Genomic DNA, 16,659 nt, shown 5'->3' on the forward strand with positions numbered 1-16,659 from the left:
GAGGCTTGTTCCTCTTAGTCTTTAATCTTATCTTGTGAGAATTTGAAAGCTCTCAAGTGGCGGCTTCAAACACTTATCTTGGAGTATTTTCATCATCCAAGTGGCGTGCTCATCATCTCAAACTCCATTTCTCATAAGCTTCCTTTTCCTTCATCTTTTCCTTCCATTGTCATTCCATTCAATTCCTAAATATGTTCTTCTTTTGGTTTCCTTTTGTTTATTCGATCATTGCTTCTACTATTACTTTCCATGTTTAAATTCTGCACCATATTTTTGTCATCATCTTCACATTATAATTGTCTTTTTCATTTTGCCTTTGTGAAATGAACCTTCACATCTACTTAACCACTTGGTTAATTTAATGTTCAGTGGGGTTTTTCCTTAGGTTTTCACTCTTAATTGCCTAAAAATCTCAATCATAAATCTAAAGTCACCTAAATGAACAATCCTAAAATAAACTCACATAACCTTGATCCAAGAGTACGAAATGCTTAGGATGCTAAAAGGGGAAATCGTCTCTGATGTGCGCCGAAAGAGGTTTACTCACATAGTAAATCACCTCATTGGTCTTGGAAAAGTCTTTGAAAGATAGTAGCTGAACATCAAGATCCTGAAATGCTTGGACAGATCTTGGCAGCCAATGATCACTGCCATTTCAGAATCAAAGGATTTAACTACATTGACCATTGCATCTTTGTTTGGAAAGCTAAGGGAGCATGAGTTTGAGATGAATCAGTGAATGACTAAGAGAATGAAGGAAATATGTGAAAAAGAGAAAGGGGCTAACAAGAAGTATGAGAAAAAAGGCAAAGCAAGAAGAGCATACAATGATTATTCATTTTCAAGTTCTTCATCAAAGGACGACGAGGAAGCCAACCTTTTCTAATGGCAAATGAAGAATCAAAATCAAGCAGTGTAAGTTCAAGTACTTGAGTTAATTTTGAGAATTATAGTCAACTTCTTAATGCTTTCAAATAAACTCATGAAGAAACTAACAAGCTGGCCCTATTAAACAACTGGTTGAAAGGGTTAAATAATTGGTTGGAAAATCGAATCAAAACCTTAGAAGAAGAGTTAAGTCATTAAAAACTATTTTTAATGTAAAGTAAAAAATAAATATTTTATAATTATATTCACCACTTGGATTGAATAGCTTCAAAAACACTGACAATTTTATTATGCACAAATCTTATCACGAGTCTCTATTTCTCTTCCAAACAAAGACAAATATAGTATATGCCATTTTAATATATCAATTGATAGCTATTAATATATTTTGGAATATTTGTGCATATATATATATATATATAATACATGTTTTTATTAAATTTGAAAACATTAATAAATGAGTCATTTAATAGGAAACTAATAAAAATTAGTAACATCTTTGTACTTTTAATACTGATATATGCTCAATGTCTTTTTAGGATGTGTTCTTAAGATTCTTTCACAAATTAAATTAAAATTACAAGTCATAAATTTTGGATTTGCATAACAAATTATATACGGGAAACAGTTTAAATGAGTAAAAAAATAAAGATATATAAAATAAATTATAAAACGATAACTATTTCACTGATGAATATTAATATAATATCCTGAATTCATTTAATTTTTTTATTTTATCTATTTAATTTAACATAATTATTTAATATTATATATATATATAATGATAATATAACATTTGAAAAATATATAATTATTATTATTATTGTAAAAATAACAAATGTAAGATTGAAAAAATAATTTGTATGTTATTATTATCATCAGAATTAGTAGATAATTTAAAAATAGAAGGAAAGAGAGTTATTGTAAAAGAATAATTTATTTTGTTTGTAAAATAGCGCAAACAGGTGCAATATATTTCAAAAAAAAAAATTTAAAAGTAACAATTATTTCTTTTGATTTTATAATTATATATTTTTTTTAAATCAAATGAATCTAGTAATAACTTTACAGTACTTATAAAATATAATTTTACAGATGATTGAGTTTATTGAATTAAATGTTTATCTTTAATTACATATGTTATAACAATAATTGGTAAATAATTAATAGATACTTATTTATACTTTTTTAAATAGTTTGGGTGATAGTCTTCTTTTCTCTCTCTTCTCATTCCAACGATAACTCATCACTCAGTAGAAGAAGATATCAGAAAGTTGACAAGTTTTGGAGGCAAGAACTTTCTTGAGAGGTGAAGATCAAAGAGAGATGGTTTCATTCATTTTCTAACTCCAAACTCAACACATGTTCTTCTCTCTCTTTTCTTTTTCAATGCTTTCTAACGATCTTCCTTCCTTTACACGTTTGAAATCAGCCATGCACAACGAGACTGCACTCATCTTTCTCCACAGGCTGGAGAAATCTTCTTCTTTAGCTTTTCTTGTTATTTGTAAGTGTGAAGTTGAAATTGTCCAAAAGTTCTACTCTAAACTTGAAGTGCTCATAAAGGCAAGTTGTGCTGCATATTCATTTTAGGCAATCATTTTGAGTCAGTTTTTCCTTTAACCTTCAACGAAGGTATTAAGGTACGTAATAGAAATTAGGAATTTTAAAGGTGAAAATTTTGAATATTAAGATTTCTTTTTCTAAACTTTCTGAGTTTCATCTGCTTTGTTTGCTACAAAGTACTTTTTGTATAGAGCAGAAATTTCAGATTTTATTGACGTGCTTGCACAAGAAAGAAAGGAGAAGAGAAGTAATGTGTCAAACCATATGCGTTCCAATTGATTAGTTGATTCAACATCGATATGTGGACAACTTAATATTGTAAACAGCTATTTAACTTTATCTCTATTGTTTTCTACCATCAGTTACATTTATCACTTCTCTCTCTTCTATTTCATCTTTCTCTTGGTGTAGATGAGATTTGTAGTGTTCACAAAATATTTCTCCAGTTGATTAGAGACTGGAAAGTGGAAGAAAGGGCATAGTAACAACTCAAGTGTCAGAATAAAGAACTTAGGAATGGTTTAGTATTTGTAAGTTCATTAAGGTGTTTAGTGTGTTACCATTTTGCTTTTCCCTCTTTTCACAATAGGAGAGATATCACATTACATATTTTGACAGAAAACAAGATTGGAGAAAGGAATATGATTTAAAATATCTGAACAAGCACAAGGTAATTAATATGTATGTTTTTTAAAGAACATGAAAGATGGATTTCATACAAAAAGTTTGGAAATGATTTTTTTTTTTTTTTTTTAACTTTAACTACTGTGTAAGAGTTTAGTACTCTCCATCTGCAACATCTCATAAAAACAAAAAACAATTAAATCAGTGGTGCAAATTGCTTTAGGGCTAAATTATAGTAGGGCACTAGATTGTAATAAAATCTTATTTATATAATGAAACAATTATTTGTTAAGATATTTTATTTTACTTGAGGTGCAAATATTTTTATACCATAATCTAATTATAATATGGTAAAATTAGTAATTATTATAGCGTGAAGAAAAATTACTTAGATTTAGTAGAACTTTGAACAAAATTAAATACTTGAAATTGTTATTACTAATATAAAATACCCTTCCATATGCTTTACGTGGTTCCCCACCACTCTCATTTTACCACCACCATCAAAACCCTTCCATTCCCTTCATAGTCGTAGTCGCATGTAGTAATAATAATAACAATTAATAAAATTCGAATTCTCTGCTTCCACACAAACTTATTTATTTCTGGTTAAACATTCATATATGACGTAAGTTTGAAAATAAGAGAAAAACTAAAGAATAAAAATTAGAAAAATAAAGATTATTATGAAAGGAACCGGGGAGAGTATTTCAATAGATGGATTTGAACTGATGAAACGTTTGGGCGGAAGGAAAACAGATCGTCGAAAGAAAAACGCACAGTCGAAAAAAAAAAAAAAACAGTTAGACAAAGAAGAAGAGTATGATAAATGAGGGAATTAAGTAGGAAAATACATGCTAGATACCAAATTTGAAAGATGAAATAAGAAGATAGGAAAATGAAATGATCGAAGATGAAATAAGAAGATTAAGAAATGAAGATGAGAAAAGTGATTTTTATGGTTATATGTGTGTTCATAATTAATTAGAACTAATTTGGGCTTTGTCTCCAAAAACTATTAAAAGTTGCCTTAGAAAATAAATATGTAAAAAAAGTTGAAGTGGTCAATGAATTTTGTTGGGAACTTTTGTAAAATCACTTAAAGTTATCAAGGAGGGTTTAACACACCCCAAGAAACATGTGTGTTAACAGACGTTATAATAACCCTTGATAATAGATCTTCTGTTAAAATTAAATTATTTTTGTAGTGAAAGAGTTTTAGATACACTATTTATTTCTTTTATAAAGATTATAGTACCCTCAACTTCTCCTTATTCATATATTTTATTTTATTTTTTGACAAAAAACGAGGTTGGATAACATTTGGATAGGAATAGGGATGGAAATGCGGGTTAGACCATGGGAGTCATCTCACTACCAAAAAGTGTGGGACAGACTCACTAATCTTGTCCGCATAAATAAAAATAATAATTATTTTATTTTAAAAAAAATCAAACTCCATTCATTCATTGATGTTGCAGTGTGATCTTTATTTTAATGTACTAAAAAATAAATGTTTTATTTTAATCATCTAAACGAGTTAGTATTAAGAGTGACAGTAGATTTAATTTTTAAGTAAAGTTTTATATTTAAAATTTGTTAATAAAAAATAATATAAAAAAGATACTTCAATAGGATAGTTAAAAAATTAGTCATCTTCATTAAAATATTTTGTAGAAAAACTTTGATAAGATACTCTTATACATTTACATACATATATAGGAAAATGCAAAGCAAAACTTTAATTATTTTTATTCAAGCTTTCTAACAACCCTCATACTTGAATTTATATTTTTATCTTAATCGAATGAATTGAAACACGGATAACATTTTATTTTTTTAGTGATAGCACTAAGCATTTTTCTAATAAATGAAATTTTAATTTTTTAGTGATAGGACTAAGTATTTTTCTAATTAATGAAATTTTAATTTTTGAAAAAAAATACTTTTCTTCTGTGGGCAGGCCCGCGGGTTACCTCTTATGCGGGATAGGCCTATGCAAGGCGGACCAACTCATATTGTCATCCCTAGATAGAAAATATGAAATTACATGTAAACATACTAAAAGAAGATGTGAAGAAAAGGGTAAAGAGGAAATTGAGATGAAGAATGCATCAAGAAGGGTAGGTAGAAACAAAGTAGTATGGAGGAGAAAAATACCAACAAAATTATGCAGAAATTAGGAAAGGAGGTTTGAAAGAGAAAGTGAATGAAGAAAGGTGGATGAGAATGTAGATAAAAGTTAAACCAAAAACATGGATAAGGGAGATTATGTAGGCAAAAAGCACACAAGAAAGGATTTGGAACAACAAAAGATAACCTAATTCTAACAGACAAGAGATACACTAAGGTAAGATACTGTAGGGACAATCACGTTTTATTAATAGGGAAAGAAGGCATGGACACCAGGAAAGCAATATTGGAGAATGAAGAATGGTTCTCAACAATGTGTGAATCAATTATTCTCTAGACAAAAGCATAAATGAAAGGAAACAAAATTGTGTGGGTTAGATGTAAAGGAGTTACCACTGTCGTTATGGAACAAGGAATGTTTTAGTAAATTGATAGTAGTGGAAACACTGATAATAATTGATGAGATACCAAGATGTGGGATTCGTTGGAATTTGTTAGAGTGAGAATACGTTTACCAATCGAAAATGGGACAAAAATGAAAATGAACACTAAAATCATCAGGGGGATTTATTAAATAACGTTAGAGAAAGACATCAACAAAAAGAAGACATAAATGTAGGCGTGAAGAATGAGGGAGAAACTAGGAAGATAAAGAGTCATCAATGGGAATATCAGAGATTGCATTGTCAAGTAACGAATGCTCTAATTATGTAACCCACAAGCTACAAGATTAAGTTGACAGAGTTGAACAACCAAATGATTCATTGGATAATCCTGCCAGAGAAAACCTTATTAGAGAACACAACGAAGGAGACAAAAGAAAATTTAGAACCATTGTAGAAGGGATCAAACGACCGACATATACACGAAAGAGGGGAAAAATATAATGCTTAGGAGATGATACAAAGAAATGAGGAACCTAAATTACCAAAAAGGAAAAGCCTAAAATGATAGATAGGGTAGATAGGTCACTACAAATAATTCCAAAGACTCTGAGTGAAGTAGATGTGTAAGAAAATTGGGTTGACAACAAAGCCTATTACATAAACCATAGGGAGACCAACATAGTGAAAGAAAATTTAGGCCCAAAATAGATTAAAGCCAAAATAAGGAAAATGAAAGCCAAACATTAGAGAAAAATAATTTGTGCAGCAAAGAAACCAAAAAGAGACAAAAGAGCTAAGACACTCAGGTATCAACGAAAGTGACAAAGACAAAGGGAACTACAAATATACAAAATAAAAAAAGATTAAAAAGGGGGAATTGCAGACATAGGGAAAATGTTGGAAGATAAAAAAGGAGAGTGAAAGCAAATATCAAAATCTAGAGGGAGCTAGATGATCTTGATCAATAAAAACAAAATGAATCATGGAGCTTCAAATCACAGGAAACGAACAACAACAAAATACAATAAAGACATGCTCAAATGTTAACAATTCATCTCCTCAATAATTTTATTTCAAATAGTGGGATTGATAATTGCATTAGACGATTCTTGATGAATAGTGGTTACAATGAAGCAATATAGACTTTGGAATAAGGAAAAGAACTAGGGTTTACTTTTAATAAGGATTAAGCAATAATAATAACCATACTAAAAAGATGGAAGAGAGAGATTACAAGGTAAAACAAATGAAGCAAGAAGGGGACAAAAGGGTCTAAATGAAAATAGTTACTATGAATATTAGGGGATTAGATGGCTAGGAAAGGTAGAATACATTAGGATATAATTTAAAAAGACATAATGATACTAAATAAAAAAATGGTAGTGATGAATAATGAGACATGTTATAAAATTGGGAGGGGGGAGGGATGAGATAGAATGGATAGTAATGCAAAGCAACGGGTTGGAGGAATCCTAGTGTAGGACAAAAAAAAAACATTTGACATGAGAAAAAGAAATTAGAAGTATATTTCATAATAATAATAATAGGTAGATGCATAAATGATCATGTTAAGGTAGTTATTTGGAATATATATTTGTCATGTGATTTGAAAAAAAAAAATGTAGAAGCAAATTTACTTGATAAAACATATTGAAACATGCAAAAATTGTTTGGGGATTTCAAAGCGGTTAGGAAAGTAAAGGAATGAAATGGTAGGAATACAACAACCAACAATAAGAAAAAGATGAATGGTTTTAATCTATTCATAGAAAACATAGAAGTTTTAGATATACCTATAGTGGGAGGAAATTTTACATTGAATAAGGTAGATGGAACATAAAAAAGTAGGATCGGTAGATTATTAATCTCTCAAAAATGGTTGAACCATTAGTTGGGGTGTAAACAATATGTGTAGAAAAAAGCATATCAAACCATTGCACATTAGTAAAGAAGGATAATAATATAAACTACGGATAAAAACCTTTTAGAGATATATGGCAGACACATATATAAAGGTTTTTAGAAAGAAGTTAAGAAACTCTAGTCTAATAACACTAAAACAAGAAGTTGTATGGAAATTTAAAAAGATAATCTGAAAAATCTGATAGGATAATGAAAACCCTGAATAGGAGGATTTTTGGAGATATGCAAACAAAGAAACAAAAAATCATAATAGAGATTAGTAACTGGGATAACATTGATGATAATACCGAGTAAATGGGGAAGGTAGATGATGAACATAGTTTTATTCACACTTATTAACTTTAATAATAAATTATTGGAATGTAATAATAAATAATTCCATTGTTTTAATTAATATTCTTCTAATTGGGTTATTTGGGCCTTAATTATTATTTTTGTTATTGTTGTAAATTTTTGTCGAGATATTCTCTAAAAACCGTGCAATTAAAATCCCTCTACAAAATCATTAAAAAATAGAGCAAATATACTTTGAAGATATTATTCAAGAAAATCTTCTACAATATCTCTCACAACAATGTTGGAATCAATTACAATCAATGCACAAATCTGAATAAAATTGGAAACAATATATCTGGAAGTGAAGCAAGAATAAAATTTGAGACTATTTGGAATGAAGATATATGTTTAATAATAATTTGAAAAAGAAAATGAAACATTTGATAATTGTCAAACAATATCATAAGGTAGATTTTTAATTTGATTTTGTGGAAGGAAAAGAGGGTTATAAAAGAGATTTTAGAGGAAGGAAGAAATCGCTTTTGGGATCACGTTTCATAGGAGCAAACACATTCTATGAGAGCCAATTGTCTACTTAATTTTTGCTCTATGAGAGTCAAACAAAAAACAAATGACAAATACATTAGCTTAGCCATTCACTCTGCTAATATAAGTTGTATAATCTTATGCATCTCTCTCAAATGGCATTTTGGTTTATTGTTCCCAAACTTTAACCTACCATGCTCTCTTCCATTCATGCTTACTGCTACATGTCATTTTTGGTGTTTCCCCACTTCTCAGTAATCAATCTTTTAAAAGTTAAATGGTGTACTGATTGCAGTAGCATGGAAACCAAATATGTATGCTTAGCATAGTTCTATGATCCATTGCACAAGATAGTAATCTTCCAAGTTGCGCCATATTGTAGCCTCCATCATTCACTTTTTGGATTGCTTTGCACTTCATTGTTGCCAATGTTTTTTGCACCAATGTTTTCTTCCCTTCAAGTACTGCATTTCCTTGTGATTTTCCATCACCAACACATTTGTTCTTTGTTGTGAGAATACATCTACACATGCACTAAACATATACCTTTCCAACCTTTTGTGATGCATCAGTATAATCATGATTGTAAATCAATTGAAAGACTAGTTGTTGCCTTTACACAAAATATTCCATTCAGTTGTCATTCTTCCAATTAATATCATGTAGAAAAATTCAACACTGATTTCCACCAGCCCACATCAAACCATAATCTTTCCGACCCAGTCACAATGAACAATAAAATTCACAAATAACAAAGTTTACCATCATAACAAAACATTCACAACTCTACATAGGTGGATTTTTCATAATCCCCTGCTCAACAATACTACACAATCCTTCCCAACCTTATACACAAAAAGTTTAGTTCTATATCTGTGTCATATGCAACTCTTAATACATAGAATATTATTCAAATACCAATCATAATAAGAGAAATTAAAAGCATGCACCTTATACTTCCTCCATAACCAAGTTTTGAGTTGTGTCATATGAAAAATTTCTTCCATATCAACTTTACCTTGTTTGAAAATGAATTTATTTATATGATCCCATACACTTCACATTACTGCCAGCCAAAGACCTTTCCATAGTAGATTTTGTTTTATGCTAACATGAGCCAAATGAAAATTCTCAAAATGATACTTCAAATCCTTATGTTAAACAAACAAGATGTCTGTCCACTTATAACGAGAATTCCACACCTGATATGCTATCTTGCATTCCACAAACAAATCTTGGGTTGATTCTACCCCTAAATGAAAAAGAGAGAAAGTAGGCATTCTAACATTTAATCCTCACCTAATTAAGTTCAATCTTGTTGGAATTTTATCCAACAAAATCCTTTAAACATGGGTTAAAACGTTAGGCATCGCTTAACTGGCCATAGGCATTTATAAATAAAATTATTTTGACGTCTATCATAATTAAATAAGCATTCATAACACTACAAGAAAATCATGAAATAGAAACCAATTTTAGAAACAAAAAATAATTAGTTGCTATAGTGACTAGACTAGAAACCATTTTAGAAACTAAAAAAAAATGGTTTCTAAATTAGTTTCTATTATTGTTAAATAATTTCTAAATTGGTATCTAATTAGATACCAAGATTTTAACTACCAAATACCAATTTAGAAACTATTTAACAATAATATAAACTAATTTAGAAACCAAAATTTTTTTTAGTCTCTAAAATGATTTCTAATTTAGTCACTATAGCAACTAATTATTCTTGGTCTCTAAAATTGGTTTTTATTTCATGATTTTCTTGTAATGTAAGTTGATTTAACGGTAAAAGAACCTGAATCATCACATTCCCAAAACTTTAAGTCTTTAGCCTCCCTGTTTAGATATACATTAGATAATACCATTAACATTTCTTCTTCTTATGCATGCTTCCAAACCTATTCCTTCTCCAACTTAATCTCCATTGTCATTAGGTATCTATCCATACTTCTAACTCTCCCACCTTTCCACCCTTATCTAGTGATATTGAAAAAAAAGCTTAGGGTACATATGCTTAAGATTATTTTTCCCTAACCACATATCCCAACTTTCTTTTCAAAACAACCAATTGAGAGAATTCCATGGGAATATTAATGAAGACTAAAGGATGTATATTTCCAACACGAGACCTTTTAATCAAATATGTTCAATTTCCAGTCAAACTAACTACTCTCACTTCCAAACGTCTATAAAAGACTATGATAATTGATCTTCCCGTGATGTTCGCAAAGCCTTTGTTTAAAAAAATTGAAATTGTCTTATCCCTTAGAAGTTGTACCTAAGGATTACATTATTATAATTAGTCAGTGCAAAAGATGCTTAAATTATTTAAATTAGTTAGTATAAACAGTGCTAAACTTTATACGTACAAACAGTAGTCATTCGTGAGCTATTGGATGATTGGATGAAAGACGTCAGTGCAGTCAAATAAGATTCTCAATGAAACTCTTAATCAAATTTGGATCTACTAGTAATTGTTGAACCATTAATCAAGTCTTCACCGAGAGAAAAAGAACGGATAAAGAGAAGTTCTTTTGAAAACTTGCTTACACTTAAGCATTCATCAATCAAACTAAAAGGAAAATTAGAGTAACCCAATTGCACTAATGATCTAGTCATCTGTCATCTATTCCGAGGTGAATTAAAACTTAATCTTACAACAGTTGCACAAAAACATGGCCCTAAGAATTGAATTTTATGCATCAGTTTTACCTCCATCCCATACTACATGAATATCATATTCTTTGAAAGATATTCAAATTTTTCACCTTTAAAATTCCTAATTTCTATTATGTACCTTTTTTTTTATCGGCAATAAGCAATTAAGATAAATCGATCCACTTAAGGAGTGATCCAACCCTCATACAGAGAACAAAAGATAAAAATTTATTTTCCCCTTCTTATCTAAATCCACAGATTAATCCTCTACTTCCTTTCTCAACACTAAAACTGAACAAAAAACAAAATATATTGTACCATTATTAAATTGAGTACATACATACCAGGGGTTCCAGACACTATTCAGAGAACGAGAAACTCACTGATGGTATCTTAGAATTGATCCAGGACCAAACTTTGACCTGTGCTAGAGAAAATACTTCGGTATGATCAACCACTCCTCTTTTAAATAAACAATTATTTTTTTTTTGTCTCCAAATCTCGTTGACCAAAGTTATCCAAATATTACCCATAATAAGATTAACTAAATTAGGTGAATCCAAAAACTTGAAATGTTCACAATGACCCGGGAACAATTAAGATCAACTGAATTCAATCCTAACCAGTCATAACATAGGTTCCAAACTCTCTAAACAACCCTACACCCGAAGAAAAGATGATTTGTTGACTCCTCTGATAGCCCGCATAAGCTGCAAATATTATTCTCAATCTTAATCCCTCGTCTCTCCAGATATACCTTTGTGGCTACCCTATTTTCAATCACCCTCCAAGTTGTAACATGAGCTGAAGGCAACGCTTTAATCTGCCAGAAAGAATTGTAAAATCTCAAATTTTCCTCTCTTCCTTCTCCCATTAATAAATCGTAAGCAGACTTGACTGAAAATCATGTTGTCTCTCTATCCTTCCAAACCCATTTATCCGACTCTATCCTCCTATTAGAAATCGTCTCTAAGAGTTGTCTTTCTTGATCCTCCTCCCAAGCGAGCAAACTCCTTCTCCATATTAAATTCCACTCCCAAATTTCGTTAATCCTTGATCCACATTCACATATGTTTGCTTCCTTAAGAACGGATAAAGAGAATAACCTTGGGAATCTACTTCTCAAATCTCTAGATGTTACCCAATTATCTGACCAAAACAACATGTCTTTCCCATTTCCAACCTCCCAATTAACACGATCTTCAAACTTCCTTCCCCATTCCTCTGAACACCATAAAGAAACTTTGTTGTTATCATTCTGAAGTTCCTTCAGGCCTCTCCATCCACCGTACTTTGATTCGATTACTTCCCTCCACAACCCTCCCTTATCCGAGTTCAGATGCCAAATCCATTTTCCCAATAAAGCAAGATTAAAACTTCTAATGTTAATAATGCCTAGCCCACTTGCATCCTTGGAATTACAGACCTTATCCCAAGCAACCCAAGCAATATTCCTCCCATCTGCCCTCCAACCCCACATAAAATTCCTCTGTAAACTCAAAATCTTCATTAACACCTTAGATGGAATCTTGAAAAGAGAAAGGTAGAACAAAGGTATAGACGATAAAACAGACTTAATCAAAACAATTCTCTCTGCCATCGAAATGTATCAACCCTTCCATCTACCTAGTTTGCTTTTTACTCTGTTGACCACCTCATCCCAAAATTTACCCCTCTTATGGCATCCCCCTATAGGCAACCCCAAATACTTAAAAGGAGTTCTCATAATTTCACAATTTATTACAGACACGAAACTCAGAATTTTCGTCCCTTTCACCCCAACCCCGCCAATCCTACTCTTGAGAAAATTCACCTTGAGGCCAGAAGCCAATTCAAAACAACTCAACATTGACCTTAATGTTAAACACACTTTTGATATTTTCCTTATAGAAAAACAAAGTATCATCAGCGTATTGTAGCATATTTACCTTAACGGAATTTTTTCCTATCTCCAAGCCTTCGATCAATTCTTTCTCAACTGATCCTAAACACCCCTGCAAGACCTTCAACCACTATTAGGAACAAAAACGGAGCTAAAGGGTCGCTTTATCTCAGCCCCTTTTTTGGAATGAATTCCTTAGTAGGACTCCCATTAACTAGAACTGATATCAAAGTTGATTCCAAGCAAGCCTTTATCCAGAATTTCCACTTTTCACAGAAGCCAAGACTGCCTAACATATAATAGATGAAATCTCACCTCACGCAGTCATACGCCTTCTCATAATCGACCTTGAAACACACGCAACTTTTTTTCTTCCTCTTCATCTCTTCTATGGTTTCATTGGCAACCAGAATGTTATCCAAAATCCCCCTTCCTTCAAGAAAAGCGGATTGCCTGATATCTATTACTTTACTAATCACTTTTTTCAATCTGATTGACAAAATCTTCGAAAAAATCTTACACACACACCCTACCAATGAGATAGGTTTATAATCGCTAAGTTGTTGCAGATTATCGTTCTTAGGTATCAAACAGATAAACGATGCGTTATTAATCGCCGACACCACATCCTCCTTAAGACAATCCCAACAAAATTTAATGAAGCTAAAATTAAAACCATATGGACCAGGACTCTTTGAACTATCACAGCTCCAGACAACATTCTTGACTTCCTCTTCGGAGATTGCTCCTACCAACGCTTCATTGTCTTCATCAGATATAATATTGAATCCAACCTAACCAGGGGTTCTGACTCTCCATCAAATCTAGCTTTTGGTGCATGACTGCTTCTTGTCTAAATAGGTTCCAACTTTGTTTCGCCAACAAAAGTCTCCTCTCTTCCCTCCCCAACTCATCTAACTCACTTTCATCGTCTTTTGCGTCCAACTCTTCAATTTTCTTTTATATAGATTCCCCTTCCTGGTTGACATTCCCGAATACCTCTCTATACCACTTTTTCAAATCAATCTTTAGCTTTTTCAATTTTTCTTTTAGAACAACCATCCCTCCACCGAACACCTCATAGGTCTGCCATTTACTACGAACAAAATCCAAAAACCTGTTATCCTTTTGCCAAACATCCAGACTTCTGAAAGGTTTAGGCCTCCAATCCATCAATGAAACTTTTAGGACTAACGCGCCATGATCAGAGACCTTTCTGCTGAGAGCAAGTGGTTTACTATTTGGCCAAATATCCAACCATTCCCTAGAGACAAGAATTCTGTCTATTCTGCTCTTGACCGTCCCATTTGGCTTGTACCACGTAAACTTTCTACCGACCATTGGAATATCCAGTAACTCCTTATTTTCAATTAAATCATTAAAACCCCTTATCTCTCTACTATAATCTGATGATGAGATGACACTTTTTCTCTCCTCTTTCCTTTTGATTAAATTAAAATCCCCGACAACACCACCATACCTTATTTTGTCGGATCTCCCTGATTTTTCGTAACTCTTCCCAAACCTCCTTCTTTTCTTTCAATGTACCAGAACTGTACACATTTGCTATCGTAATATGTATCCCGCCTCCTGCCTTCCAAACTCCTTCGATGATAGAGAAACCTTTTCTGTTTAAAAAACTTGTCATATTAAAACTACTTCTTTTCCACATTGTAACGATTCCACCTGCGTTATTTACTACCCCGTTCTCCTCCCAGTCAACTTCATTTTAACCCCACAGATAAAAACAACTTTCCTTACTGAACATTGAGCACTTTGTTTCCTGTAAACAAACAATTCCAACCTCCACTTTTCTAATCAATTCTCTTTCGTATGTTCTTTTAATATTTCCTCCTAACCCCCTTATGTTCAAACTAATTAGACTCATCATCATAAACACTAATCTCCATCTCCAATTCCTGCAATCTGGATTCTCCACACTACTGAGCCTATTTAATACCACCTCTTCTTCACTTAACATAGTGAAACCCATCTCATTACCATCTTTCCACCTCCTCCTAGCTTCGCCCTGCTCATCTTTTAACCAAAGCATTCTACTGTATTTTCTTACATCACTGTCTGAGATAATGATTTATGATCTTAAGCCTTTTAGAAAGTCTGACTTAACTAACCTTTCAAACCTCGGTGAACTCCCGTCTCTTGATTTAGGCAAATCATCCACCCTTCCACCAAAGCTAGTTAACATCCTCCCCACTGGTGACTTGCGAAAAATGATTTTGTCTCCCTTACCGTGCCCTTAGGAGTGGACATCTTCGCAGCTCCATTATTTTCTCTACTCCATTCTAACCCCATCCTCTCCACCTTGCTTACTATTTCTCCACTTGCTTCACACCCCAAAAAACCATCATTTTCGTCATCAAATCCACCTTTTTCTCCCTCAGCTTGCATTGCCCCTGCCGCCACATCGCCACCACTCACCTTCTCTCTGCAATCGCGCCTCGGACTGGTCCCAGCATGCACAGCAGAATCAATTGTCGTAGCACATTACCCTGCCCCTGCAGACGCCCCCACGTCGTCGTCGGTCGCTGTAGGCGCGTCGCCGCTGGAGACAGTTGTGCCATCACCGGTCACTGCAATCCCTCTTCCGTTGGTACCAGTCACTCCTTCACCAGAAGCCTTCCCTGTTCCGACGACATCGTCCACCGAAAGTCGTTGTCTCCCGCTGTCCATCTCCGGTGACTTCGAGGTAGAATCGACGTCGGCACCCTCAAAACTAGAGACGATAGCCATCGCCGTCTTCGCGTGGAGAATCTCGTCGGCTTCGTCGACGTCTAGGCTCTCGATACCAGTGTCGCAAGCCACTGTCGACGACTCAAGAGTGGCCGCGTCAGTTCCATCGTCACCGTCGTAGGTTCTGCCACCGCCTCCAATCCTCTCCGCCGCTCCTCCTTGTCCGACAAACCCTAGTTGCGAGTCCATGTCAGCATTGGGCTCACAAATTAGGGTTTCCCCCACCCAACTTTATGCATACATTTGGGTCTGAACCTGCCCACTACAAATTATGTCATCTGCTCATACCTTACCATTAGTCGTTCCGCAATTAATTCCTACCAGAGAATTATTAGGTTTACAGGTCACCGCCTTTTCTAATACTAAAGCTTTCTCTTTCCTCATTTTCAAATTGTCGTTCTGACTCTTCTGACCAGAATTAATTCCTCCACTCTTGCATGCGTTATCTTTTGGAAACTCTTCCCTTTCCTTTGGGAATTGAACGGTCATCTCCTCACCTCTTCTCTCTTCTTGCCTACCACCATATTCTGAGTAAATGGAATAAGAAAAACCTTTGTCAACACTATCTTCTTCACGAGCTTTTGATTCCTCCTCCGAAGCTGCAAACTGTAAGAATGTATGGCTTTAAACTAGAGGGGGGGTGAATGGTTTAAATAGGGTTTTCGCAAACTTTTAAGTCAAGAATGAAATTACTTCGAGAAACAGTTGATAAGGAAATCAGTTTTCCAAAACACAAAGCAAATAAGCACAGCACCGGAAAAACAATTGGTTGTTTCGCAGAAACAATCGGTTGTTTATACCAGTTTGCAAATATCAAAACTGAATTTAAAGAGATTAAGGATAGAGAGAATGCACACATAGGTTTATACTAGTTCACTCTAAACCTAGAGCTACATCCAGTCTTCTCAGAAACCACTGAGGAAATTCACTAATCAATCAACCCTAAATCACTTACAACACAACCAAAGAAGTGACCTTGATGTAGCTCAGAAACCACTGAGGGGATCAATGTCACTTCTT

The sequence above is a fragment of the Phaseolus vulgaris genome, chromosome 8 (genome assembly GCF_000499845.2).
Source record: "Phaseolus vulgaris cultivar G19833 chromosome 8, P. vulgaris v2.0, whole genome shotgun sequence".
Lineage (NCBI taxonomy): Eukaryota > Viridiplantae > Streptophyta > Magnoliopsida > Fabales > Fabaceae > Phaseolus > Phaseolus vulgaris.